This window comes from Moschus berezovskii, chromosome Y (genome assembly GCF_049115385.1).
Source record: "Moschus berezovskii isolate FMDL1 chromosome Y, NW_MosBer_1.0, whole genome shotgun sequence".
Lineage (NCBI taxonomy): Eukaryota > Metazoa > Chordata > Mammalia > Artiodactyla > Moschidae > Moschus > Moschus berezovskii.
The window spans coordinates 12,409,183-12,422,190 of record NC_142489.1 but is presented as its reverse complement, the minus strand read 5'-3'; the positions used below and the strand labels follow the sequence as shown (position 1 = coordinate 12,422,190).

The following is a 13,008-nucleotide window of genomic DNA, read 5'->3' as shown; positions in this document are numbered from 1 at the left end:
CTATAAAACTCCTAGAGGAGAACGTAGGCAAAACACTCTCAGACATAAATCACAGCAGGATCCTCCAAGACCCACCTCCCAGAATATTGGAAATAAAAGCAAAAATAAAAAAGTGGAACCTAATTAAAATCAAAAGCTTCTGCACAGCAAAGGAAACTGTAAGCAAGGCGAAAATACAGCCTTCAGAATGGGAGAAATTAATAGCAAATGAAACAACTGACAAAGAGTTAATCTCCAAAATATACAAGCAGCTCCTGCAGCTCAATTCCAGAAAAATAAACGACCCAATAAAAAAAAATGGGCCAAGGAACAGACATTTCTCCAAAGAAGACTTAAACATGGCTAACAAACACATGAAAAATGCTCAACATCCCTCATAATAAGTTCAGTTCAGTTCAGTTCAGTCGCTCAGTCCTGTCCGACTCTTTGCAACCCCATAAATCTCAGCACGCCAGACCTCCCTGTCCATCACCAACTCCCGGAGTTCACTCAAACTCATGTCCATCGAGTCGGTGATGCCATCCAGCCATCTCATTCTCTGTCGTCCCCATTTCCTCCCACACCCAATCCCTCCTAGCATCAGATTTTTTTTCCAGTGAATCAACTCGTCGCATGAGGTTCCCAAAGTGTTGTAGCTTCAGCTTCAGCATCAATCCTTCCAATGAACACCCAGGATTGATCTCCTCCAGAATGGACTCATAATCAGAGAAATGAAAATCAAAACCACAATGAGGGACCGTTGCACACTAGTCAGAATGGCTGCTATCGAAAAGTCTACATGCAATAAATGCTGGAGAGGGTGTGGAGAGAAGGGAACCCTCTTACATTTTTGGTGGGAATGCAAAGTAGTACAACCACTATTGAGAACAGAGTGGAGATTCCTCAAAAAACTGGAAATAGAACTGCCATATGATCCAGGGATCGCACTCCTGGGCATACACACCAAGGAAACCAGAATTGATAGAAACACATGCACTCCAACGTTCATTGCAGCACTGTTTATAATAGCCAGGACATGGAAGCAACCTATCCATTCTGCAGATGAATGGATAAGAAAGCTTTGGTACATATACACAGTGAAGTATTTTTCAGCCATCAAAAAGAATGTTTTTGAATCAGTTCTAATGAGGTGGATTAAATTGGAGCCTATTATACAGAGTGAAGTGAGCCAGAAAGAAAAACACCAATACAGTATACTAACGCATATATATGGAATTTAGAAAGATCGTAACCTTAACCCTGTATACGAGACAGTAAAAGAGACACAGATGTATAGAACAGTCTTTGGAACTCTGTGGGAGAGGGTAAGGGTGGGATGATTTGGGAGAATGGCATATATATTATCACATGTGAAACGTATCACCAGTCAAGGTTCGACTCATGATACAGGACGCTTGGGGCTGGTGAACGGGGATGACCCAGAGGGAGAATATAGGGAGAAGGGAGGTGGGAGAGGGGTTTAAGAGGGGGAACACATGTATACCCGGGGTGGATTCATGTCAGTGTATGGCAAAACCAACCAATATAATATTGTAAAGTAATTAGCCTCCAATAAAAATACTAAAAAAAAAAATAAAAATAATAAAATGATTAGGACTTGAAATTTCTAGTTAAATTCTGAAAATATAAAGAAATGCTATGCTGCAAAAAACAGCCAAAAAGGGGAAATTAACATGTGATGCTGTATTATTAACTAAAGTGTTGAGATAGCCCAAGCACAGGTTGGAAAGGACTTTCCAGACACAGAGCATTTCAGAAGGGAGTGAGTTTATTAAGAGCAAAGAGCAGAGGTAATATAGGTGCTGCCAGTGCAGCAGGCCAATCACCACACAGACCAGGTAGAGTCAATAGTTTTTGAGGGTTAGCAGCTAAGTTTTATAGCCTCAAGACAAAGAAAATTCCTCCTGGAAGTTTGTCATTAGACGATTGGTTGGGATGCTGTAGGCTAAGTATGACGGTGGGCATCTTTGCCTAATTTGGAATCAGGAAACTTGCTAGTTACGATCAGGGGCCTTTGGGCAATACTTACAAAGGGTATCAATCAGCTTCAGAAGTGACAATGCTTCTGGTGCAGGGTCAGCATCACCCCTTGTCTTATAAGTGGGCCAAATCTTTGAATCCTTAACACCCTTTTCATGTCTACCTACCTGTCTGTCCCCATCTCCTTCACCATCTCCCACAGTTTGCTCAAGTTCATATTGAATCAGTTGAGTCAGTGATGCTGTCTAACCATCTCATGCTCTGTCTCCCTCTTCTCCTCCTGCCCTCAATCTTTCCTAGCATCAGGGTCTTTTCCAGTCAGTTGGCTCTTAGCATCAGGTGGCCATCAGCTCTTTTCTCTTCAGCTTCAGCATCAGTCCTTCAAATGAACATTCAGGACTGATTTCCTTAGGATTGACGGGGTTGTTCTCCTTGCTGCCCAAGGGACTCTCAAGAGTTTTCTCTAGAGCCACAGTTCCAAAGCCTCAATTCTTTGGCACTCAGCCTTCTTTGTTGTCAAACTCTCACGTTGAGAAAACAACAACAGAGCTTTGACAATATGGACTTTTGTTGGCAAAGTGATGGCTCTGCTTTGAATACATTGTCTAAGTTTATCATAGCTTTTCTTCCCTGGAGGAAGGGTTTCTTAACTTCATGGCTGCAGTCACTATACCCCATGATTTTGGAGCCCAAGAAAATTAAGTCTGTCACTATTTCCATTTTTACCCATTCTATTTGCCAAACCTCTGCTAGCCTTTGTCCTGCCTCATTTTGTACTTGAAAGATAAACTTGCCTGTTACTCCAGGTATCTCTTGACTTCCTGCTTTTACATTACAGTCCCTTATGATCAAGGACATCTTTTCTCTGTATTAGTTCTAGAAGCTCTTAGAACCATTTAAGTCCACTGGTAGCTTAGATGGTAAAGCATTGAAATACAGAGACTTCCATTTTTTATACAGGGAAATCTGTTTCCAGATGGTCATGTGAAATATGGAGATTTCCACATTCCTTGTAGGAAAAAATATCCATCCTGATTTTCAAATGTGAAATACAGAGAATTCCTTCTTTTGTGTAGAATTGACACCTAGATTTGCACATGTGAAATATAGAGAACCCCATAATTCATACAGGAAAATTACGTGCCTATTTTCACGTAGGAGAATTTTGCCTACATGTCCATACAGAGAATTCCATATTTATGTAGAAAAATTGGCATGTTAATTCTTATATTAACATCATAAGAATTACAGAAAATTCCATATATCATGTAGGAAACCTGGCAACCAGGTAATCTTGTGTTAAACACGGAGAATTCCATATATCATGTAGGAAAAATCAATACCCAGATTTTAATACATGAAAATACAGAAAATCCATCATTTCAAATATGAAAATCTGTACCAAGACTATCATATACAAAATCCGGAAAATTCTTTTATTCATATCTTTTACACAAAAAATGTAATTTTGAAAATGAAATACACAGTGGGAAAGAATGTGTATGCCAATGCAGGAGGCACAAGACATGCAGGTTTGCTGATTGGCTTGGGAAGATCCCCTGGAGAAGGAAGTGGCAACACAGTCCAGTATGCTTGCTTGGAAAATTCCATGGATAGATAAGCCCTGCATGTAGGTGTCCACATAGTCACGCAGAGTTGGGCAAGACTGAGCATGAACACACATATGTGCCTTTTTTAAGGAATGAGGTATGAAAACTGAATACTTCTTATATGAAAATCAGCTTCCAGATTTTCACATATGAAATAATGAACATTCAATATGACATGGGCGAGGCACCCACCGAGATCAGACCTTCTCAATCCACACAGTAGGCGACTACTTTGTCAAATTTGAGAGGCAAATAGGGGTGGTCTCTGCTGAACCACAGAGAGGATAGTCATCTCTCCCTCCCTCGCAGGGTCCACATGAACACTGCATAGTACTCAGGCAGCTTGGCCACATTTTGGACAGAGGGAGAAATGGGGATTGCTCTTGCTGGCATGAGATATCTCCCTGAATCTTGTTTGAATGCCAGCCAGTGAGATGCTAAGGACAGTTCCACATTAATGGCCGTGACTCACTGATGCCAGAGGCATGGAAATCTGCCCATTTGCCATATAGAAGCTTTGAAAGTGGTTCTCTTCTCATCCAGCCTCCAGATGAGAACAAATCCCAACTTACCCTGTCACCACAGCTCTGTGGGGCTGGGAGAAGCATATTTTCCATACGCCATACTTTGTATAGTCCCAGTACCTAAGTATTCTTGGAAGAGTATAAAGGGTAATGCTATAAACTGGTAAACTCTGCAGGTAGCAGCTGCTTAAGGCCAAACAGTGCCCATCCCTCTCTGAAACATTACAAAAAGTCTCATGCTCCTGGTCACGTCGTGGAAAGAATGCTCCTGAATTTTATAAGGACAGAAAAGTTCTTGCAGCTGGGTGTCCAAGAGGCTGTGCCACCCCAGCTTCTGCGGCTGGGAATCCAGCCCATTCTGTTTCTCAGCTGCTTTGCATCCTCACTGACTGCCCCCAGGTACTTTCTTCCTGCCTTTCCTTTCTCCCAGGGATCCAGGGAGCAGCAGCATGTTTCTACTTACAGGTTGCTTCCTCGGTGAGATTCACAGTCTTGTTTCTTTGGCCTCGGTGCTTCTGCTGGCCCATGGTCTATGTACCTTTCAAAATCTCTTTCACATTTTTGGTGTCCATTCTTCCATCTCCTGGCTATACCAATTTCTACAGCTCACACATACAGGTGTGCTGTCAGGCAACCACACACACACACACACACACCTGAGAGGAAACTTGCACACATGTATAGGTTTACTTCTCCAGGATAGTAAGCACCCCTCTTTCTTTGTTCCGGTTATTTTCTTTCACTTGATCATCCATCATGTCAATGTGCACTTCTACCTCTTTTACTTATCCTGAAAGTTTACAAAATCTTGAGATTTGTTCCCGAAGGAGACCAACCTGCAAAGCAGTAGGCAGGGTTGGAAGTGCTCACTGTCGATAGCTGAGTGACATGAGCCCGTGTTCTATATTCTCCCATCACCATGGACAGGATCACAGTGCAATCACATTGGCATGATTTCATTCCTTGTGTCTTCCTTCTCAGAACCACTGAGATACAACAAGGGGCTTGGGCTCAGCTGACTTGAAGCACCCTTTTCTCAGCCTTCCCCATTCAAGGTCATTCCTTGGCAATGTCGTGCCCTCAGAGCAAGCCTGTAACACCCTCAGGCCCTTGACCTATTGAGCAGGGTTCCCATACTCTTCTTAACTGTGCAGCTTTCTGCTTGCAACAGTTTTGCTTTTCTCCAGAGGTTTATCTCCTTGTAGCAAGAAAAGGCCAAATAGATGCCTGGTCCTCCAAAAGGCCAAAGAGAACGTGACAAGCCTGTGTCTGATACGCCATGAAGAAGATACACATGGGTCCAAAGGGCCTCTGCTTAGACAAGGCACTGAACACGAGTTCAAAAAAGTAAAGTGGTGTCCCTTCCTACCATTTACTACTACCCAGAACACAGAGCCCCCACATGGAGGGAGACCTGGGGAGCCTGCCCTTCCTGGGCCCACAGCTTATACCTCCCTTGTGCAGGAAGCAGTATTCATCTCCCAAATGCACCAAGAGGGCTTGATTCCTCTCTATCTTGAATCCTTCTCACTGATTTGCTAAATGCCAAGGCTCTCTTTCTGCTGCCTTTGCTAGGCTATGGTAGCTCTGCTTACAGTTCAGGCATTGCTGCTAGCCTACAACGTGCTAACAGTTGGGCTGGAGACATCCAAGATGCTCACTTAGAAACCAGGGTTCCTGCAATTGTGTTGCTTGTTGCAACGCTCCTTCAGGACCCCTCTGACAAAATCAGAGTCTCCTTCAGCTTTACTGGGCAGAAATGACCCAGAGTAGACCCATAGAATGGAGAAGGCAATGGCAATCCACTCCAGTGTTCTTGCCTGGAGAATGCCAGGGATGGGAGCCTGGTGGGCTGCCATCTATGGGGTCACAAGAGTCAGACAGGACTGATGCAACTTAGCAGCAGAAGCAGCCACTGGTGAAGCCACAAGTCTCTACTTTGCTTATCAACAGTTCATCCTAATTTACATTTCTCTGAAGATGAATGTTTACAAGATGTCCTAAGTAGTCTCTGGGCCACACAGAAAACTGAAGTTGAAGTAGGGTTGCGACTGAGGACGGAACCTCTGTGCATTACCTGGAGGAATAATAAGCCATTTACACCAGTAGCTCAGTCAATACACTCAGGAGATGCAGAGTAATGAATTAACATTATGATAGAACTTCTCTCACAGCAGGTATACTAGGGTGTACTTTCTCACCCTGTAACACTGCTATTTTGCCAGTAAAGAATGAAGGAAATTTTGACTAATACAGGAATCAAATCAGATCAATCAAATTGTATATGACCATAGGCCACAAACTCTTTGCCAATTCCTCTTCACTCTTTTGACCTTAACCTAGAAATTTTAGTTTCCCTTGTTGGCTAAGCTGGTAAAGAACCTGCCTGCAATGCAGGAGACCTGGTTTGATTCCTGGGTTGGGAAGATCCCCTGGAGATGGGAAAGGCTACCCACTGTAGTATTCTGGTGAGGAAAATTCCATGGACTGTACAGTCCAAGAAGTTGCAAACAACTGGACAAAACTGAGTGACTATCATTTTCTTTTCTCAGAAAGGTTATGAGTCCTCCTCAAAATTTTGCCAAATTCTCAAGGCCACCATACACCCTGAAGCCTTCACCCTGGGCTCCATGCTTACCTAATGGGTTGATGCCCTTTTACTTGGAACTAAACTAATCAGGGAGTGCTTATAGACTCCTTCATTCTCTTAAGAATACATATATGAGGCCAGGTAGCCCCCAGATCTAAACTTCAATATGTGCAAACAACTGTTACTTGATTGAGACCTGAGAGGTCAGAGAATATTCTGAGTCACCTGTACTATCAGCTGGTATATCCATCATATTTCCTCTCCTCAAATACTATAGTCTTTTTACAATCCATTTTTACTCTTATTAACCTTGACTTTTTCAATACAAAGAGCACAATCCAGACTGTTAACTTATGCCAGTTTACCACTTCCTGACATAATTGATCTGACTGCTGTTCATGTCAGCATCTAGACACTGCTACAGAATATGGAGTATTCTTTGTTCCTACAGATGTGAACATTTGATGGTCTAAGTATGGGAGATGGATGAAGAAGTTATGGCACCCACAGCTAAGAAAACATTCCTGTGGCTCTTTTTCTGCTGAGTTAATGGATCTTGGATAACCTCTGTGGAAGATCAACAACTGTCCCTTGCACAAATAAAAATTGTCACTTTACTGTGAAAACAAACTGGATACTAGGCCTATCCCTAGTGACACACCAGGACCGTGGTACACTTAAGAGTGTATGCTTTGATCCCACAAATAGCACTTCAAACCTTTGCAAAGGACTGTAAGTGACTGCAGCAGGTTATATATAAACTGCATATGGGTGGAACAGTGCAGAAAATTAGACTCACCAGGATTTAGAGCTAGCAATGCGAGTTCAGGCCTCCTGTACCAACTCTTTTGCAACCCAATCTGCTCTCACAGATTAACAGGAGCTCACAGAAAATAGAGTCATACAGATACTAGCATTACCAATGGCAAAGGTCAGGGAATACACCAGACCCTGGAGATTACAGGTTCCTTTCTAACCTTGTCTACCAACCACACCGGTATTTTAAAGTTAGGGGGCAATGGTGTATATAAAGAGTGACCATCTCAATGGTCAGGACAATGGGGACTTGGGTAACTGAGTCCTTCTGCCATCCTAAATTCCAGTCAAATTAGAAAACCTGGCTCCTTTACTCATTTATCTCTGCCCCATAAATGTCATAGTGGGGAAATCATAGACTATCCACTGTATATCACAACTCTTAATTTCTTTTCAGTTTTCTTATTCCCAGTCTCTGGAGGCTGTAAATCAGAAAAGCCATCTTATCTCTCTTCATATTAGTGGAACAAGAGTTCAGCTCTTTTCCCCTATGCAAACCTCGAAAAAGCTTCAGCCACAAGTTAACAGCCTAGCCCCAGTCATCCTCTAAAGTAGACTTTCTTTGAGCATCCTGACTACTCAACCCAGAAAAGCTTGTGAATAATTTTACTAAAACTGTTGCTTCCATGTAAATCAAATGGGGGAAATGATGTACAAATTATGGAAAGTGAAGAAAACACTTTTGTCAGGTAAAGAAAAACCACTTTATTGGACCAATCTACCCCCAGGAATGGCGAATTGTTTCAACAGGGTTTGAGAAGGTGTACTTTGACTTTATTTGTTCTTTTCATTCCTTCATCGTCATTCTAACCTACATACTTGTCTCTCTCTGCAGATCTCTTAACACTGAGCTACTGACCTAGTTTTGCTCTCCACAGCCTCCAACTCAACATTGAGTTTGTGAATTGCCAGGGAAGTGGCATAGGTGGAAACTCTTGGGGCTCATAGCAGGCTTCTCAAGACATACCTTACTGGTATGTTGATTATTTTGAATAAAGCCAGCCTGGGAAATGGTCAGTGAGGTAAATTATTAAAAATAAAAATATTATAGTCCCCTGCTGCTGCTGCTGCTGCTAAGTCGCTTCAGTCATGTCCGACTCTGTGCGACCCCATAGATGGAAGCCCACCAGCATCCCCCGTCCCTGGGATTCTCAAGGCAAGAACACTGGGATACCCTAAACTGAGCTTAAGGGGTGGTGTAAATGCTAGGGAAAGGGCATAACATCCAAGTGCAGGGTGGATGTTATCCTTTCTTCCCTTCGGTTCCAAAATCGGACCTCAGGACTCCAGAGGCCTCTATGTCTGCCTTTAGAGGCTCAAGTCCAACACATCTAGTAAAACATCTTATTCCCTAGTATGTTACAGCACCAGGTTCAGAATTGCTAGTCATGTATTCCTATGAAGACCTTAAATCAAAATTATTACACTCACAGCTTCCAAGAGGAACCAGAGCCCAGGCAAGGTCTGTTTACCCGTCAGTTCCCTCAAAAAGACCTATATGTAACATCTTTGCTTAGACACAATTTCACTCCCTCGTTTTCTCCTCCTAGTCACCTTTCAGAAATTACAAAAAAAAAAAAAAAATACAAGGCTAGTGAATACTACTGACCCTAACCCCTGCTGAGAGACCACGTCCACACAACTCAGCCTAATTGTAATCACTTACCACAGAGATCACTCTGGAACCAGTACTGCAGTTAAAATACAATTTTTTAAAACATGTCAATTTAAAGACATTTCATTTCTACACCACCTTTAAGAAACGTTCCTATATGCAAAATTTCTGCTTAGTGGTCCAGCTCCACAAATTCCCATTTAGCGTTTCCATCAAGAAACACCTCTGAATCCAATTTTTTCATTCACTAACTTGATTTACTGCTCAGCCAGTACCTACTGTTGGAGAATACACAGTTTTTTCTTGTGTCAGAGTTCTCTTCAAATAACCCCAAGTATCTTCCCTCAGAAACCCCTAAGGGATAAGGCACCAGCCAGGACTTCTTTGGAAACATAATCCTTCAGACATCCTTCCGCTCTTCCACCCATCAGTGTGGCAGCATCTGATAACACCCTTTCAGATTTTGGTTCTAATCATCCCTATTAGAGGAGACAGCTCATCTTCCCTGTCTTGCCTGGTGCACTACCTCCTGTGTATTGAAAAAGTAGCTAGTTTTCTAGCTTTTTTAAAAAGATGCTGTTACTCCACATTGTCTTAGAGTATACCCAAAGGGCCTTGGGAGAGCGCCAGAATCCTCATTCAGAAGCTGGAAATCTTTACTTACAGTCTCAGTGGCCCGTATGTCACTGGCTTAGACCCTACTCCAACAGCATTACATGAGTCTGCCTCCCCTTCTCAGCATCTGTTCAGTCTGCCTGAAACCCAGCCAGACTTCATGATCTAGTCAGTGTGTGGTCACTGAGTTTTTAGTCTGTTATCTTCCTGAAATTCTTTTGTCTCTTCTCTTCCTCGGGAATGCCAACTGTCTGAGCTCAGCCTTCTGTTCTTTCCTCTCACAGTAGCTTCAGTATCTAGCATGTCTTCCTTCTTTTTTTCTTAAAATGAGCTTATTAGTACTCAACCCCTGCTCTCCCTCAGAGTTGCCATTAACAAAGAGAAAAGTCTGCCTACATCTGGCTCACCCTTTTTCTGAAAATGTCCATCTCGCCACTGTGAAAGAAACGGTGTATGTCTGGGCCTGATTCAAAACCAACTCTGATTTCTCCTCTGCTTGTTCTGTAATGTTCAAAGAGCCATCAGGATCAGCCAGCGTGAGCGTCTCTGACATAAATCTTGGAGACAGGATGGTATTGGTGGTGGTGAGAAAGTATCTCTGTTGCTTTCAGTTCAGTTCAGTTCAGTCGCTCAGTCGTGTCCGACTCTCCGCAACCCCATGAATCACAGCACGCCAGGCCTCCCTGTCCATCACCAACTCCCGGGGTACACTCAAACTCATGTCCACAGAGTCGGTGATGCCATCCAGCCATCTCATTCTGCGTCGTCCCTTTCTCCTCCCGCCCCAACCTTTCCCAGCATCAGAGTCTTTTCCAGTGAGTCAACTCGTCGCATGAGGTGGCCAAAGTATTGCAGTTTCAGCTTTAGCATCAGTCCCTCCAATGAACACCCAGGATTGATCTCCTTTAGAATGGACTGGTTGGATCTCCTTGCAGTATAAGAGACTCTCAAGAGTCTTCTCCAACACCACAGTTAAAAAGCATCGATTCTTCGGCGATCAGATTTCTTCACAGTCCAACTCTCACATCCATACATGACCACGGGAAAAACCATTGCCTTGACTAGACTAGTAGGTCTTATTTTATCTTGTTGAAACTTTTCTCCCTCCATTCCTAGGGAATGCCAAAAAAGGGCAGTGAAACAGACATAGATGAAGGTCTTTACTCTCAACAGTTGTAAGTGTGACTAAACCTGGTTATATGAAGCAGCAGAGGGACCCAGAATATAAAGGAAGGTGGGCCAGGCCCTGACCCAGAGTCTCCTTCAAATCTGGTAGCTATGTTCTCGGCCATGAAGCTATGAAGCGTCTCAAGGCATCCAGTGTGCTGGTATCAGGCCTTCAGGGCCTAGTGGTAGAGATTGCCAAGAATATCATCCTTGGTGGTGTCAGAGCTGTCACCCTGCATGATCAGGGCACTGCTCAGTGGGCTGACCTATCGTCCCAGGTACCTCTTCCTGACTCCCTTTCCTTGCCCAAGCACAGATGGCCTGATCTCTGCATTCACTTCACTTTTTTCCTTTCGTGTACCTTGTAGTTCTACCTGCGAGAGGAGGACATTGGTAAAACCGGGCTGAGGCATCACAGCCCCACCTTGCTGAACTCAACCACTATGTGCCTGCCGATGACTTCCTTAGTGGTTTGCAGGTATCTTGCATCATCAACTTGCCTTACTTTTCTGAGATCCATTTTCTGGTTTGTTTGGTATTTTTTTAACGGACTGGGCCTGCTGGGTGCTCAAACACTGCCTGGAGTTTCCTAGGGAACTTGGGCACTGGAACTCTTGCTGTAGTGGTAGGCACTTACCCTGGTGAAAAGAGAGGAAACTTCGAACAAAGATTCTCTCCAGATTATTCCTGAGCAGGGTTAGCTTTGTCCTGTTTTGTTTAGTTTGAAACTGGAAACATGTAGACTTTTGGATAGCAGCCATTCTGACTGGTGTGAAGTGGTATCTCATTGTGGTTTTGATTTGCATTTCTCTGATTATGAGGGATGTTGAGCATTTTTTCATGTATTTGTTAGCCATCTTTATGTCTTCTTTGGAGAAATGTCTGTTTAGTTCTTTGGCCCATTTTTCGATTGGGTAACTTAGTTTTCTGGAATTGAGCTGCAGGAGCTGCCTATATATTTTGGAGATTAATCCTTTATCAGTGGCTTCATTTGCTATTATTTTCTCCCATTCTGAAGGCTGTCTTTTCACCTTGCTTAGAGTTTCCTTTGCTGTGCAGAAGCTTTTGATTTTAATTAGGTTCCATTTGTTTATTTTTGCTTTTGTTTCCAATATTCTGGGAGGTGGGTTATGGAGGATCCTGCTGTGATTTATGTCTGAGAGTGTTTTGCCTACGTTCTCCTCTAGGAGTTTTATAGTATCTGGTCTTACATTTAGCTCTCTAATCCATTTTGAGTTTATTTTGGTGTATGGTGTTAGGAAGTGTTCTAGTTTCATTCTTTTACAAGTGGCTGACCAGTTTTCCCAGCACCAATTGTTAAAGAGACTGTCTTTTGTCCATTTTATATTCTTGCCTCCTTTGTCGAAGATAAGGTGTGAAGTGGTATCTCATTGTGGTTTTGATTTGCATTTCTCTGATTATGAGGGATGTTGAGCATTTTTATCTCTGGGCTTTCTATTTTGTTCCATTGATCTATATTTCTGTCTTTATGCCAGTACCATACTGTCTTGATGACTGTGGCTTTGTAGTAGAGCCTGAAGTCTGGCAAGTTAATTCCTGCAGTTCCATTTTTCTTCTTCAAGATTGCCTTGGCTATTCGAGGTTTTTTGTATTTCCATACAAATTGGGAGATTATTTGTTCTAGTTCTGTGAAAAATATCGTTGGTAGCTTGATAGGGATTGCGTTGAATGTATAAATTACTTTGGGTAGTATACTTATTTTCACAATATTTATTCTTCCAGTCCACGAACACGGTATATTTCTCCATCTATTAGTGTCCTCTTTGATTACTTTCACTAGTGTTTTAAAGTCTACATGCAATAAATGCTGGAGAGGGTGTGGAGAAAAGGGAACCCTCTTACACTGTTGGTGGGAATGCAAACTAGTACAACCACTATGGAGAACAGTGTGGAGATTCCTCAAAAAACTGGAAATAGAACTGCCATATGATCCAGCAATCTCACTCCTGGGCATACACACCGAGGAAACCAGAATTGAAAGAGACACATGTACTCCAATGTTCATTGCAACACTGTTTATAATAGCCAGGACATGGAAGCAACCTAGATGTCCATCTGCAGATGAATGGA

The 13,008-nt window shown here is 42.8% G+C and overlaps 1 pseudogene; it reads left to right on the top strand.

Moving 5' to 3' along the window:
• The first annotated feature begins 10,170 nt into the window (after positions 1 to 10,170).
• Positions 10,171 to 13,008, top strand: part of LOC129557923 (ubiquitin-like modifier-activating enzyme 1) — a 40,212-nt pseudogene continuing 37,374 nt past the window's right edge.